General features: G+C 34.0%; 1 pseudogene; it reads left to right on the forward strand.

The window, feature by feature from the left end:
- The first annotated feature begins 1,877 nt into the window (after positions 1-1,877).
- LOC133879220 (very-long-chain aldehyde decarbonylase CER1-like) lies at positions 1,878-15,600 on the forward strand (annotated as a pseudogene).
- The last annotated feature ends 276 nt before the right edge of the window (positions 15,601-15,876 follow it).

Genomic DNA, 15,876 nt, shown 5'->3' on the forward strand with positions numbered 1-15,876 from the left:
ATGCAATAAAACATAATTTTTAATTATGTAATGTGAGAGAATTAAATTCAAATTATTTGGCTGTCTATTGAGACATATAGATTTCATGTGAACTCTCTTACCTTAACTATCTAAATTACTAAAAAATTTAACAACTAATTGGTGTGAATCCTTACTTGATCACCTCGTGTTTATATTTTGGTCATAATCGTAGGCATGAGATAAAAAAAAAAAAGGAGTCAATAGCAGCATGCACTGCTGGCATTCCACCCTTGCGGCCGCCTAAGGCCTCAAATTAATAAATATTAATAAAAATTGATTCCATAAAAAAAAATATTTAAGGCCTTAATTACAGTTATTATTCTTCAATTAAGACCCCAAATTATGATAAATAAGTAATTAAGAAATGCACTAATATCATTTGAGTCTCTTAAAAACTTAAATTTTCAATATTCCATTATTGAAACAAATTTTGAAAAAATTGATAGCCCGAAATTAATAAGGAAATCAAATAATATCAACCCATTCTCATGTTGAATGTTGTTAATGTGGGGTAGATATTTTTTTTGGCCTTCCAAGATTCTCATTATAATTTACAAATGACAGCCAGTCAGTAATAAATTTTTATCCCTAGTCCCAAATGCCATCTGGATCATGAGATATGAAGTTTTTTTTTTTTTCCTTTTTTTTAAGTCCAACGTTCAAAATGCATGAAATGAAAAGGAAAAGTTAAATTTTATTTTTTATTTTTATTTTTATTTTTTTTAAAGAATGATCTAAGTATTTCATTGATCAAAGATCACAGGCATAAAGCTCTTACATCACAAAGTATAAAGCTCTACAAATTCATAGTCACATGCTATGAGGTTACATAATCATAGATACAAACAAAATTCTTACAATAAAGTGATATCTATGACTTTCATCTTCCGCTAACCCATGTATAAAATTAGTTAAAGAGTAAATCTGCTCTAAGCATACTAGATTTAAGACAAATTGTAGCTATATATCCTAAAAATTTATTTAGATTAAACCGGCCGTGAGAGATAACTCCTTACACTTGACTAACCTTTATCTCATAGATCGTCCATGATGGCAAATATAAAAAGAAGAAAATTCTTATTCAAAGAAACATCACAACCAGCAAACAGCAGCGACTAGAGAGGAGATGAACAGCCCAATACGGAAGCATAGAGGAGAGGCAAAAATTGCTGATCTAGTCGGAGAACACCTACAAACAAAAGAATTAAACTAGAATGGGAGGGGATGATAAGAACAAAGAGTTGAAAGGGAAAGATAGAGGAGGAGGGATCGGAGTAGATCTGCTTCCTCCTCCTCTCAGTCATGATTTATTTAAAATAATAATATCTTATTTAAAATCACAGCCATGATTCATCCAAAAAGATAACTGTTTGGTACCTATTTCTCATTTTAATCTTCCTTTTATTTTCACATCCTTTTTTTAAAAAAAAAAATCAATATAAAAACATTTCAATTTTTTTTACCTTTTATATTACATTAAATTTTTTTTATTACTGTTCAAATAAAAAAATTCACTACAAAATAAAACATTTTCACTTATAAAAAAAATTTAAAATTTCTTTCTTACTTTATTTTACATCAATTATTTTTTTTCTTATTACCATTCAACAAAAATTCTTTCTCATGTGATTTGAGAGCATCCTACTCGGGTTACCAAACGAAAATCTCAGGCATGACACAAAAAAAGGAGCCCGTAAAGGCATGCCACATGGCATTTGGGCGTTGGGGACCCTGTCATTGCATTCATGGCGGCTTCGATCTCTACATTTTATTAACGAATAATAGAAGAGCATGCATTATATATAGCTAGCCCTCGAAAGCCATGCACAAATATATAGCACAAATACCTTAGGAGTATGGCTACGAAACCAGGGATCCTCACAGACTGGCCATGGAAGCCTCTTGGTAGCTTCAAGGTATTGGACATGCTTGCAGTTCATGGTCAAGTTTGATGTGCAAATTATTAGGTCATATATACTGGTTCATTACACTGATCTTCATAAAGCTAGCATCGATCTTTGTTCTTTTAACGTATTTTGTTTTTTAACTTAATTTCCTTAATTTTGTGTTCTCCTGTTGGGAATTAAGTACGTGATTTTGGCTCCATGGGCGGTTCATAGCACTTACTCGTTCATGGTGAAGGGAGAAGGTGAGAGAGACCTCTTCTACTTCCTTATACTTCCATTCCTTTTGTTGAGGATGCAGCACAACCAGATATGGATTTCTCTATCCCGTTACCGAACAGCCAAAGGCAATAATAGGATCGTGAACAAAGGTATCGAATTCGAGCAGGTTGATAGAGAAAGGGGCTGGTAAGTAAGTAGCTTCATTCAGAAATTAATCTACTTGCATGATCATCAATTGACACATGCATGATTTGACGGATATTTTGTTTACAGGGATGATCAGATCTTGTTCAATGGAGTACTATTTTACGTAGGCTATATGATTAATCTTCCTGGGACTCATAACCTACCCTTCTGGAGAAGTGAAGGTGTCGTTAAGCTTTGTTTAGTTCGTAAAATGGGTATTCTATTAAAAAAAATAAATAGTTATTACTGGGAATGAAAAAAAGTGGAATAGAATAATTATTTCAATTTCTTAGTTTGGTGACAATACATATACTACAATTGGAATTGACCCAAAATTAAACCCACATAATTTCTTATTTATTTATTTTTTTTAAAAAAAAAAACTCAATTCTTAAAATAAATAAATAAATATTGGACCTTAATTAGATATGTGGGTGACAGATCTGATCTAAATTCATTAATTTTTTATTTTTATTTATTATTTATAATTTTTTTAATTTTAATTTTTAATTTAATTTTTTTTTTTTTGTTTTTTAAAATATTGTCTATTCCTTTAGGAATAACTATTCCTCTAAAAAATAAAAGGAATAGCTATGCCAATGAAATAATCATTTCATTCCAAAAACTTATTCTGCGAATCAAACGAAGCCTTAAGTGCTCATTGTTAATTAAGGGTTCGGTCAGTGAAAATTATCGTTGAATATTATATATATTTTTACTTATTATTTTATTCAAAAATAATTTTAAATGTCATGTTAGAAAGTAGATACTTTAGAATCAATACTTAAAAAAAATAAAAAAAATTAAAAAAATTAAAAAATTAAAAAAAAAAAAAAAAAAAAGAAGAAGAAGAAAGAAAGAGATGCGGAAGGCAAAGATTTTTGCTATCACCTTCACTTTTTCTTTAAAAAATTAATTTTAAAACATTCTAACTTTTTTTCATTTTAAATATCACATTAATTATTATTCAAACAAAAATTTCCACTACAAAACAATTTTTTTTTTTTTTTTTTTACTTTTCCATATAAATTTTTTTTACTTTATATTATATTAATCACTTTTATTATTATTAAAAACAAAAATCACCTAAAAAATCTTTACCTCACAAGCAAATTAAGATATTTTATCTTCAATCACTTCATCTCTCAAGCCATTTTGTTCTTTCTATCTTTATAGTAGTTAACTACTATGGAAATGTCATATATGGTACCTTAGGAGTAAAGTTAGCTAGAAGTACTCACTCTTTTGTTTCTCAAAAAACGATGTGGCTTTAAAATTATCATTGAGCTTATAGTTAATCACTATTAAATTTTGATAAAGTGATGATTTTAAAAATCACATTATTCATAGAAGGACTCAAAAAAGACACAAGAGTAAATTCTAAAATCACTTGTACCCTAGACCTCAAGTTTAGGTCCGCTATGGTGCCCCACGGCCCCTACCTGATTTCGAACCCTGAGGCCTTGCTTTATAGGCCTGCCTATAATTATAAACTACACACACACGTTTTGTTTTGACGATTATGGTGGTTGCTCCTAATAATTGCCAAAGTAGCCATTGAAAATGTACAACTCTCTATTTTTACTACTGTTTTTTTTTTTTTAATATATTTTCTCTCAAATAGATACTCTATTATACTCTATACTTGCATTTAAATATTATTTTGTGTGAGAAAAAATGTGGCAGAAATAGGGAGAGAGAGAAAGAGAAAGAAGGAAAGGGAGACCGAGAAAAAAAGAAACTCTTTGTAGTGTGAATAGTGAATAGGCAGAAGAGCCTATTTACTATTCACACTAGAAGGAAAAAATAAATAAATAAATAAATTATTTTGCTTGTTATGCCGGAGACGAAAAATGGCTCGTATATTAAATTTGACTATTATGAACTATTTGCCTACTTTATTGGAGATACTCTAAAATCAGTTGATCAATTATAAGGGTATATATATATAGATATATATAGATATATATCTTTGGAGTAAGGCTTGCGTCGTTTGTAGTTGAAAGTGCTACGTGTAAGATATTATTCCCTTATATGGCCTTTATATCACATTTACGGTGTTTGCTATGTTTATTATTTTTTTAATAAACATATACGGTATTATAATTATTTCTATTAATTTAGATTACCGTAAATATGGAATCGGTATTATGGTTATTTCTATTAATTTAGATTACCGTAAATATAGAATCGGTTAATTGATTTTAAAAATCAATTAACAATATTGTTTCCTTGATGGAAGGAAACAATACGGTGTTTACCATTTGAGGGTCCCTAACCTAGCCTATAAATAGAGTGCATGTGTACTCCATCAGTACAGCCATCAAGCAATAGGCATAGGTTAGAAGATCCCTCAAATAATATTTTCTTGTTCTTCAGATGGATCTTGGAAAAGCTTGAGCAAATATGGCTAGAGGTAAGCCTGAATCCTATCTTATTTGTTTTCCGCTGCGCATGTTAGGTTAAATAAATAATTGTTATTTAATTATTTCTAACACTACGTACATCCAACATCAATAATTTTGAAAACTTGTGCGTGGAGTTAGAATATTATCTAAATAATTAAATAAATTATTTTGTAAATTTAAATTGTTTAGATATATAATATGATATATATCAGAGTAAAAGCCTTGACTTAAAATTATATAAGCTTCTATCGTTTTCTCCTGTTTCAATTAAATATTCTACGTATTGGGTCTTACTTATTAAGATCGAATGAGTTAATTAATCTTACACGTGATGGGGTGTTAGAATATTAGCTAAATAATTAAATAATTTTTTTTTAAAGCTTAAATGCACAGGACATATATAAATCAAAACCATATATATGGTCCATCATATAGTATTAAGAAGAATATATAACACTATTTCGACAACTCTGGCCGTACAGCATGATACAAGAAAAAGAAATTACACTTGTTAGTTTTGTAATTTGTATGTTCAAGAATATTTTGGATTAATTAGTAATAAGTACTTGATGTTCATATATATATGATTGGCAGCTGTGATCCATCCGTTGACAACATCGTTCACGGGGACAGCCTCAATAGCATCCCACTTCGGTTACGCCACATATGTTGATTTCATGAACAACTTGGGTTACTGCAATCTGGAGCTCATTCCAAAGTGGCTCTTCACCGTCTTAACCCCCGCTCAAGTACTTCATGTACACCTCCTCGTAAGTCTTCCATATATAATATCGATCATCTTTCCCCCTTTGTTGGATTGGATTTTTAGTATATTTTTCAAATCCCAACAGTTGTTTTAAAATTTAATTAATATTGACCATATTTTTTGTTTTTCTATATATGGTAAGCAATGATAAGATGATAAATAGTAATAAATATACTAATTAATAATGAAGTACCGATGAATGTTGATAGAGTAATGTTAATCTTTACATCCATTTTTCATTTGGTGACGTAACGTATTTTAAGTGACTTTTCATATAAGCCAATTAAAAAAAAAATTATTAGCCACTTAAAACTCGTCACATCCGATCGATCATAGTAGTTCTATTCATTCCATATATTGTTTTGGAAAAAACTTCACTTATAACCCTTGATCTTTTATCATTTTTGCAATTAAGTACTCAAACTTTAAAAAGTGTCAATTTATGGTATATATCCACCTTTTAATTTTTTTTCAATTTCAATTATCATTTTTGAATTTTCCATTAAATCATGTCAAAATTTTCAAAATACCCCTTCTTTTTAGGTATTTGTCAGAATTTAACGGAATTAGTAAAAATAGCCATACCTAAATTTTTGAAAAAATTTATAATTTTTTTTTTTTAAAAAAAAAAAAAAAACATATATAGAAGTATTTTGGGAACCTGTCCATTACCATTGGTGAACCATATATCTAAAGTTCATTATGGAATACTTTTAAGTTTCAGTCCTTTTAAACGATTGACTTATGCCTAATCAATCAACTAATCAAAATTTATTTTTATTATTATCTCTATTATTTTTGTTTTCATTCATTATATGAATTTCAAGAAATTATAATCTAAATTTTTTGACTAAACAGATTTCATTCACTACATCACACCCAATTCCGCACCAACTATTCACTTTTCATGCATATATATGATCACATGTATGGGACCATGGACATGTCCTTGGATGCTCTATATGAGGCTTCACCAAAAAGACGTGAAGAGTCACCTGATGTGGTACATTTAACGCATCTAACAACACCACAGTCCATCTATCATCTACGGCTAGGATTTGCCTCCTTGGCCTCAAGGCCTCACACTTCCAAATGGTACCTGTGGTCAATGTGCCTGTGACATTACTATGGTCTTTGATTCTAAGTTGGAACTATGGCCGTACATTTGTTCTAGAGAGCATCATCTTCCAAAAGCTCAAATTGCAGTCTTGGATGGTACCAAGATACAATATACATGTAAGAAACATTCATTTATCTGACTATTGTGATTCGGCTTGTATTCAGTTTTAGTTCAAGTTGGATTCGTTGGCATTGGGATATGTGCTCTTTATATCCTATTATGAGACACGTGTTCTTATTTAAACGAGTTCATTAACAACTAGAATTGAACCCAATTAAATCAAACCCGATTATTGCTGCTCACATTCAATTTGATTCAACTAGTTTCTATTTTATTTTTATCTAACTTCTTCTTTTGTTTTTGTTTTTGTTTTAATCTTCAGTACATGTTACAATGGCGAAGGGAATCCCTCAACAACTTGATTGATGAAGCTATACTAGATGCTGAAGTGAGAGGAGTTAAGGTGCTAAGTCTAGGTCTTCTAAATCAGGCAAGTAAATCCAGCTTTCTAATATTAAATTGATAAAGAACAAAAACTACACTTATCTTAGTGAAAATTATAGGTCTACCCACAATCTTACTAGCTAATTGGATCATCTCAACTGGTCAAAATGGAAGCATTCACATTCTATCTCACCCCCGTTGTTGTCTCGATTAGTAATTTGAATTCCACTTAGGTGCTTCATTCCTTGTTGTGTTTCTTTGTTTTGTTTTTTTTTTTTTTTATGTTTCTTCCGTTTTGGTTTGTTTGCTTTTGTTATTCGCTCAAGAAAAAAAGTAAATAAATAAAAATCCAGCTTTCTAAAATATTTTTTGAAACATTTTTTTGTCGATCCAATGGTTAGTTTACACAATGGAGAATTGTTGGCTTAAGAGAAATTCAATCCATGTATATACTGGATCTCTAACATGATTCAGTTTTATTTTTATATTTTTATCCTCATGCACTCCTCCTATTGGAAATATTGAAGAAATTAATAAAAAGAAAAATACATGGATATTCATTCTTTCTCAAAGTATTTTAGTGACCTTTATTTATGTAAGTTTTAGCAGGGGGAGGAACTAAATAAAAATGGTGAGCTTTACATCCAAAAGTACCCTCAGCTTAAAATAAAGTTGGTGGATGGAAGTAGCTTAGTAGTGGCTGTGGTGCTAAATAGCATTCCGAGAGGAACAACTCAAGTATTTCTCAGGGACAACTTTACTAAGGTTGCTTATGCCATTGCCGATGCTCTATGTGAAATGGGTGTTCAGGTACGTTTTAACTGTAAAATCCTTGGTCGACCTAGATTGCAATGTTTTTATTTCTTTTTTCTAATGTTTCTTAACTTAAAAAGGGAAAAAGAAGATAGTTGAACTGCACGTGATCGAGGAGAAGTATTAGGGTATTACATTAATTAAATGATTAAATCAACCATTCATATCTTTTTAAACTTTTAGAATATTATTTAAGTGGTGATTTGAAACAACTTTATTCAAGAATTTGGCTTAAACAAAGCTCAATTTATTCTAATCAAAGCCCTTCTAATATATATACTTTTATATGTAAAGACAATATTAATGGAATTAATTGTGGAAATACAAATAAAAAGTATTCAATATTCTAGGAGTAATACTCATCTCTCACATGAATAATATATAGATTTCATTTTAATTTCACCAATGTGATTTACTGTTATATTAAACAATAGAGAAATACATTAAATTTTTCATTTAGTTTTTTCTAACGCTATGCTATAATTGTTTCAGGTTGCACTGCCATATAAGGATGAGCATGAGAAGCTTCAATTAAGGCTGACCACAAAGTTGAAAAATAACTTGATCCTTTCAACAAGTTATGCTGATCAGAAGGTAAATTTTGCAGTCCATTTCACGTATGATTATTGCTTATCACAATATTCTTTGTTTTTGTTTGGATTTAAAGAAAGAAATGGTATTATATAGATTTTTTGTTTTTCTTTAAATGAGCCTTTTAGGTGTTAAAACGTACGTAGGTATTAGCTTCTCAAACGAACAACCAAACATGCTCTTAGTCAAGAGCGGAAGTACTCATAACCTTTGGAGGTCCATAGTACCCCTAAATTTTTAAATTTACGTCTAAATTTTGGACTACTTATAATATAAATCATTCAAAATTATTTTTTTACACTCTGAAAAATGATTTTTAGTTTTGCCCCTCACATTGATTTTTGGTTCCGCTCCTTTTAGTGTTTGTATACCACTTAAAAGTTCACCATTTTTATCGTTGATATATGGTGGTCCACGTACGTACATGCAAGAGTGGAACATTATTAAATATAAAATTTGTAAACCAAATGCTAACAATTGAGGCAAATCTATCTCTCAAATGAGTAGAGGCTATATACATATAAACGTGAATTTCTAATTAGTTTGTTTTGTTCTTTCCGGCCGCCTTGAAAAATTGGAACATTCATAAATATGTATTTAGCAGTTCACTTTAAACAAACTCTCCTTTTATTTTACTGGTTTAAAGACGTAAGTGTATAATTGAGAAATTTGTACAGTTTATTCATAGATTTTTTACGTGGAACGCTATTAGAAGATTGAAGGTGAAATTAAATAGTAGTGTCACGTGAACTATCACGTTATTTTGTAAAGAGATTGTAGTAAAAATTATAACATTATAAGCATATCCCTTTTATGAGACTCGTGGCAAAATTAAAATATAAAAAAGATTTTTTTTTTTTTTGAAAAATAGAGTGTTTACTACCCCTACAGTTTCTGTTAATGGATCTAATTAATTAATTAAACTTTTTTAAGACTATGATATATATGACATAATGAGACTTGCAGACGTGGTTAGTGGGAGACGGATGGAACAAAGACGAACAATTAAAGGCATCAAAAGGAACATTATTCATTCCTTTTTCTCAGTTCCCGCCAAAGAAAATGCGGAAAGATTGCTTCTTCTACAGCACACCGGCAATGATCACTCCCACATCTTTCATCAACATGCACTCTTGTGAGGTTAATATTTTGAATCACCAATTATTCCAACTGCTTAAACTTTTGATGATAAAAAAGGAAACGATAAATTTAATCATTTAGTTAGTATTTTAACACGTACTTCATATTTCATTATGTGACCGAATTGGCTGCCAAGAAAAGTGATGAGTGCTTGACGTGTTGCTGGAATATTGCATGCCTTAGAAGGGTGGAATGGGAATGAGTGTGGAAAAACTTTGTTAAATATTGAGGATGTATGGAGAGCAAGTCTTCGACATGGGTTCCGTTCTTTTATAGTGCCCGTTTGATCGTTCTTTAATTAGCTTATTACTTTATATTCATATGTAGAACATATATATCTCTATATATGTGTGTGCGTGTCTATTTATATATTCGCTCCAAATAAAATATATCTACATATCTCATGTGATTTGATGCATGCATGTAGTACTATTGAAGAAGAAAAAAGACGTTTACGGAAATACTAGTTTATAAATATGAGAATAATTATGTACCAAAGAGATTGTAGCAAGATTTATAAATGCAGATCTAGATTGGTTCACATAAACATCTTCGTTTTTTTTTTTTTTTGAACAGATAGCATATGCTATCATATATTACTGAAGAAAGTCGTAGGGCAACAAATATAGAGAAAATAGGTACAAGACCCCTAACATCCTAAGCCAGAAAAATCTGACTTGACCAGCAACCTAAACAATAGATAAACATTATATGGATAACAATAAGCCACTCTTTACATTTAAGCACAAACAACATGAAAAATTTAAATTGACTTCTAATAGAAATAAGTGTGTGTGCACAAAGTGTCAACAAAATAGTATCAATGCAGAAATTAAAAGACACAAGAATTTTGTTAACGAAGTGGAAACTCAATATGAGAAAAATCACTCAAGGACAGTCAAACCCAAGATATCTACTATTTAGAAGACAAGACTATTTACAAAGTAGTAGCACTCACATACCCCTGATGCAGTGGTCGTACCTTGCACTCTAACGTGTCACCTAACACGAACACCTCCCAACCAGATCTTCTACCTAAAGGGGTCTTTAATAGAATTCTTTACCTTAGGGCCAATCCCTAAGATAGATTTCAGATCAACGCATCAACAACACACACAACAATGGCTTCAGAGAGACTAACTCAGTACAGTAACCTTACAATATAACTCTCTAAGCACTACGGAATTCAATATAGAATTCTCGCTGTTCTCAAGTCTAGGGACCTCTATTTATAGGTTACAGGTTCAACTGAGTGTCTGGCTTGATAAAACCTAGGCGTCGTATGGACAGTAGTCATAAGTCATCCGGATGGATAACTGTGAGATCGGCTTTTCAAAATTTCGCTGAAATTCTTTCCTGATTTGAGCCGCGTCTGGACGGTGTTGCCCTATCATCCAGACGGTCGCACTTCAGCTGCACGCAATTTTCATATTGAGGCTTCGTGCGTCCGGACCAAATGAATGGTCATCCGAATTGTTGATCTGATGCATGCAATTTCCATATATGATGCTCGCGCGTCTGGATCATGAAGATTGGCGTCCGGACGTTTGGATTTTGAATGCGAAACTTGCCTTATCGATGAGCGTGTCCAGATGGAAATCCACATCGTCCGGACGGTTGCAGCGATCTTCCCATATTTGTGTTTTGGAAAGAAATCCTGAAGCTGGTTGAACACTGAGTGTCATTCGGAAGTGCTACTGAAACGCCCGGACGAATGCAAGATGGAACAGTTCGAAGCTTCTTGACATAGAGGAAAGTTCGGACGGATAGTTCTCGTCATCCGGATGGATGATGCTTTAGACAGTTGGGCGTCTGGACGGTATATCACGTCGTTCGGATAGCTACAAGGGATCCGATTTTGCTGACTTGTAGACTGTGTAGAATCTTCTAGAAGCACTCTGAATAGAGGAATCCATGTTTAAAAGCATCATTACATAGAAGTGATTTTGTCTAACAGAATGAAGCCAATCACAAACTAACAAACTCCCATTTTGGCCATTCTGGAACAAAAATCACTTGACTGGTTAAAAATACAATCCCGGTCCAAAATATAAAAATTACTCCCCCTTTTTGTCACAAAGGGACAAAGGGTAAAATAAAGTAATAGGAATCAAACACACTAAAAATTACTCCCCCTAAAGGTCTCAGAAGGACCAGGGTAAACAGAGTAATAAAATATCCAGGAGTTTAAACAAATGTAGCAAATTAACAAAAATATATCAAATAAGTAAACAACAAAATAAACTCAAGCAGCCTCTGTCATAGGCGCATCATCCTCATCGTCACTGCTGGATGAATGATGGAACTTGAGACACTCTCGAAGGTCCAGCTGGTTCTGCTCTACACGGTGGTTAATGGAGTGAACCTCCTGCTGCATGGCAGAGATGGACTGCTGCATGGATGACATGGATAGCTACTGGAACTCATGCCCCCTTGTATAGCTGCCAACGCTTCCAAAAGTTGAGAATAACTGTCATCCTGCTGAGGTGATGGAGCAATCTGTGGCAAGGATGCCACATCTGGTACTCCTACAAGAATATGAGGAGGCGGGGGCACATCATCATCCTGATCATCTGGCCGCAGCTGAGCATTGGACTTCATCAGAGTCTGCTTGCTAATAAGATCCTGGATTTTCATCTTTGGCTCGCCTAATGCCTAACTGAAGGATAATTTGAGTGAGCCGGCAGCCAAACGGGAGACCGGTATTGCTCTCATCACGGGCCTCCAGAATAACGCCCAAAATATACTTGTACAGGCAGAAAGGCAAGCGAAGATTGATAGCATACACAAATTGGGCCATCTTCAATATCAGATCACTGCGCCTAACAACGGGCCAGAGGTTGTGCTGGACAATCTTGGCTAGCATGCGGTGTAGAGCATATAGGGAACCGATCCTGATGGTGGTGGCACGCTCCTTTCCTTGGGGAACGACATGAAAAAATTCTCTGAGATCATCCAAATAAAGAGGTATGACCACCTCATTGTATGGGCTGCCAGAGATCTGGAGAACAGGCACTCCTATAAACTAACTGATGATCTAGGTATCAACAGTGATAGTATGTCCATCTATAGTGGACTGAAGCACCACCCCGCGGTCATCATCCTGAATCACCTCGAGGAAGGCATAGAATAGTCTGACCAGCCTAGTGTACACAACACAGGCACAGTTGTGCAGATACCCCCAATGGTAGGTCTATATAGTGTTGTGGATACTGTCCAGAGGAACCACCAAGATGTCTGACCGAACTACATTTCTCTCAGCAATAATTCGTCGGTCCATAATTTTAGCTCTAAGGGCTACCCTATCTCCCTTTGCCCTCTGTCAAACTCTATGCTGTGGACTGCCTGCAGACATGGTTTTGCAAAAGAAACCAACAAGATTTGCCAATAATAATTCCAAAAGAAATATTCTTGTTAGTTCACATAGAAAATTTGGCATTATAACGGCAGTAAAATGGACTTTTCCAAAAATTACAAACAGGAAATATCACAATACAGTCCATAATAATACTGAAACAAATAATCCCAACACAGCAGATATCACAAATATGCATTTTATAATCTCAACAATATTCCCAAAATAATCAATATTCTAACAATTAAAAAAAAAAACTGAAAAGAATAAAGTTAACTAGAAAAAGTACCTGGAATGAGGAGAGTAATGCACAAAAGGATAAAAAATGGCGAGATAATGCAAAAATCTCAAGAAATCAAGCACTAGAAGCCAAAGGAAAGTGAGAAATTGAGTAGGGTAGCTGAAAAATGTGGCGGCTAAGGTTTTTAAAGCTAGTGGGGTCCCTGTCTGGACGGCTCATTAACTCATTCGAACGCGCGTTGCCTCGTAAACATATGACAGGCCGTGCGCGTTCGGACTTGTAACCTTACTGTCCGGCCGTCTGAGCCACACCCATCCAGATGCAAAAAGAGACCATTCGGACGCTTCACACTGAAGAGACAGAAACTGAGGAAAAATTTGCAGAAAATATTTTTCCTAAAGTCAACTTCAGAACACGAAAGTATAATCAACTGATAAAACAATCAGATAGCATCTCAAAACTATGCAAAGATATAAAAGAGAGTTCAGAGTTCAATCAGCACAAAGATTTTCCTGTAGACAGAAAGTTTAAATAGATTACTTAACTCATGCAATGTGTGTGTGTGTGTGTGTGTGTGTGAAAACTTTTCCCGAAAGGTATGACTTCCACTGATATGACAAAAAGCAATCAGATTTTCTAGATAAAAGAGAAAATCAGTAAAAGATTAGTCAAAAGTCAAATCTTATTAATTACTAAGGCCTAGCCACCCTCGTCTAATACACTCCCTCTAAGATGTAGCACCCAATTATTTTACTTTAACCATGAAGGACAAGAAAAAATTTTACTTGCACCATAAAGGACAAGGTATATTGCTAATTTAGTACATAAGCAGTGAATATAAGCACATAGCATATAATTCATAAGAATAACTGCTTGATTCTTTTAGTGCTGCAATCAAGAAAATGTTAGAATTTTTAGGTTCTAGGTTCAACTAGCATTTTGGTCAAACTGGCCATCTTATTAAAAAAACTCTTCTCTTATCCAAAATTTCTTGAAGCAAAAAGTCAGAGAAAGAAATATGTACCTTTAGGGGAGTCTTGGATGGTGTACATTTTCATCGCATGAGGAAATAAGCTATCCAATTTTTGCATATACAGGAAGAACTTGGTAAATATAGTCCTAAACTCTCAATCATATCTAAACAAAGTAAATTAATGCAAAAAGAATTGAGATATCAAGTAAAAACACAAGCTATATCTGACATGCCAAAAAAAATTTCCTGCAATTTCTCAATTGTTTTATATATATAAATGCTATATGGAAATAACATCATATAACATGCAAGACATGATCAAACCTGTACAAGCTCGATGATGCCAATACAGAAAAACAATTGCTCAACCTGCTTTTTCTTTATTCCCTATATAGTACCTACAATATTCTCTCAGGAGAAATAAGGGGCAAAAAGATGGTTTCCAGATTGCACAGCAAACACAGGATATATCAAGTAAGAATCAAGCAATCTAACCTGATGCCTTAGTATTGGAAACCAAATCCTAGGCATGAGTACTTTCACCAACTAGGTGAGTCTATTCCCCTTCATGGGGTGAACGTCTTCCTTCTCTTTTACCCAAGCCTGCCTTTCTGTGGGTGGTTGTTGGCAGGACTTCATCTGTTGACCCATCAACTTCATCATGCTTTGCATCCAAATAGGTGGCTCCATGCAGTATTGATCAACTTCCACCTTCTATGGCCTTTTAAAGTGCTTGGATTTGGTCTTAGATTTGCCACTATGATTGGCAGGTACAAATTGCTGTTGAGGCTGCTGATGCTGAGATGCTTGGTGTTGTGGTGCATGAGACCAAGGGGCTTGACATTGAGAAGCCTGATGCCTTGGTGCTTGATTCCATGGAGCATGATAAGGAGCCTGATACCATGGAGTCTGATGCTGGGCCAGAGGTCTTGTGCCATAATTTGCTTGTCTGTGCACTTATTTCTTGACCTTTGCTTTTTGAGCTTTAAGAAGGGAGCACTGGGTCGGACATGCCCACTTAGACCGCAGTGATGACATATAGGAGATTTTTTGATGGAAGGAGGCTTCTGAGTGCCCGAAACATCTCCATTGATTTTGTCATTCCCTTTATCTTCAACAGTTGGGGGGGGGGGGGGGGGGGGAGCTCTGGGACTGCAGGCTTAATGAAGACAGTCCTAGAAGTAAAAGGAGTATAAGAGGGAGGAGCTACATACCCAATACCAATCTTGTCGATTGTGCTCTTCTGGATAGATAGCATGTGAGTCAACTTTTCATCAGTGACTCTCTCTAATTGGAGCTGTGTCTCTAGTAGCTTCTCCTCTAGCTCTTGTATTTTGAGTAGCAATGAAGTCTTCTCAATCTGCAAACTGTTCCGATCATGAATGTGCTGCTTGCGACCTTCCCTCAGCTTTTTGAACTCTATATAGAGGGTTTATAAGCCTCCTTAAGTTCTTCCCCATCATTACTGAGCTCTAAGTAAGAATCTTCCTCTTCTACATGCGGTGCCACAAACGCTAAGAATTTCTCTTGCTCAGGAGCTTCTTCTTCTTCGGACTCATTACTGAGAGTCGCGTTATATGCCTTCCCCTTACCCTGCTTGAGATTTCCACAATCAACCCGTATATGCCCAAACCCTGAGCATTCATAACATCTTCGGCCTCTAGGATTTTTCTTCTCTGCTTCCTCAGGTTC

Source organism: Alnus glutinosa, chromosome 10 (assembly GCF_958979055.1).
Source record: "Alnus glutinosa chromosome 10, dhAlnGlut1.1, whole genome shotgun sequence".
NCBI lineage: Eukaryota > Viridiplantae > Streptophyta > Magnoliopsida > Fagales > Betulaceae > Alnus > Alnus glutinosa.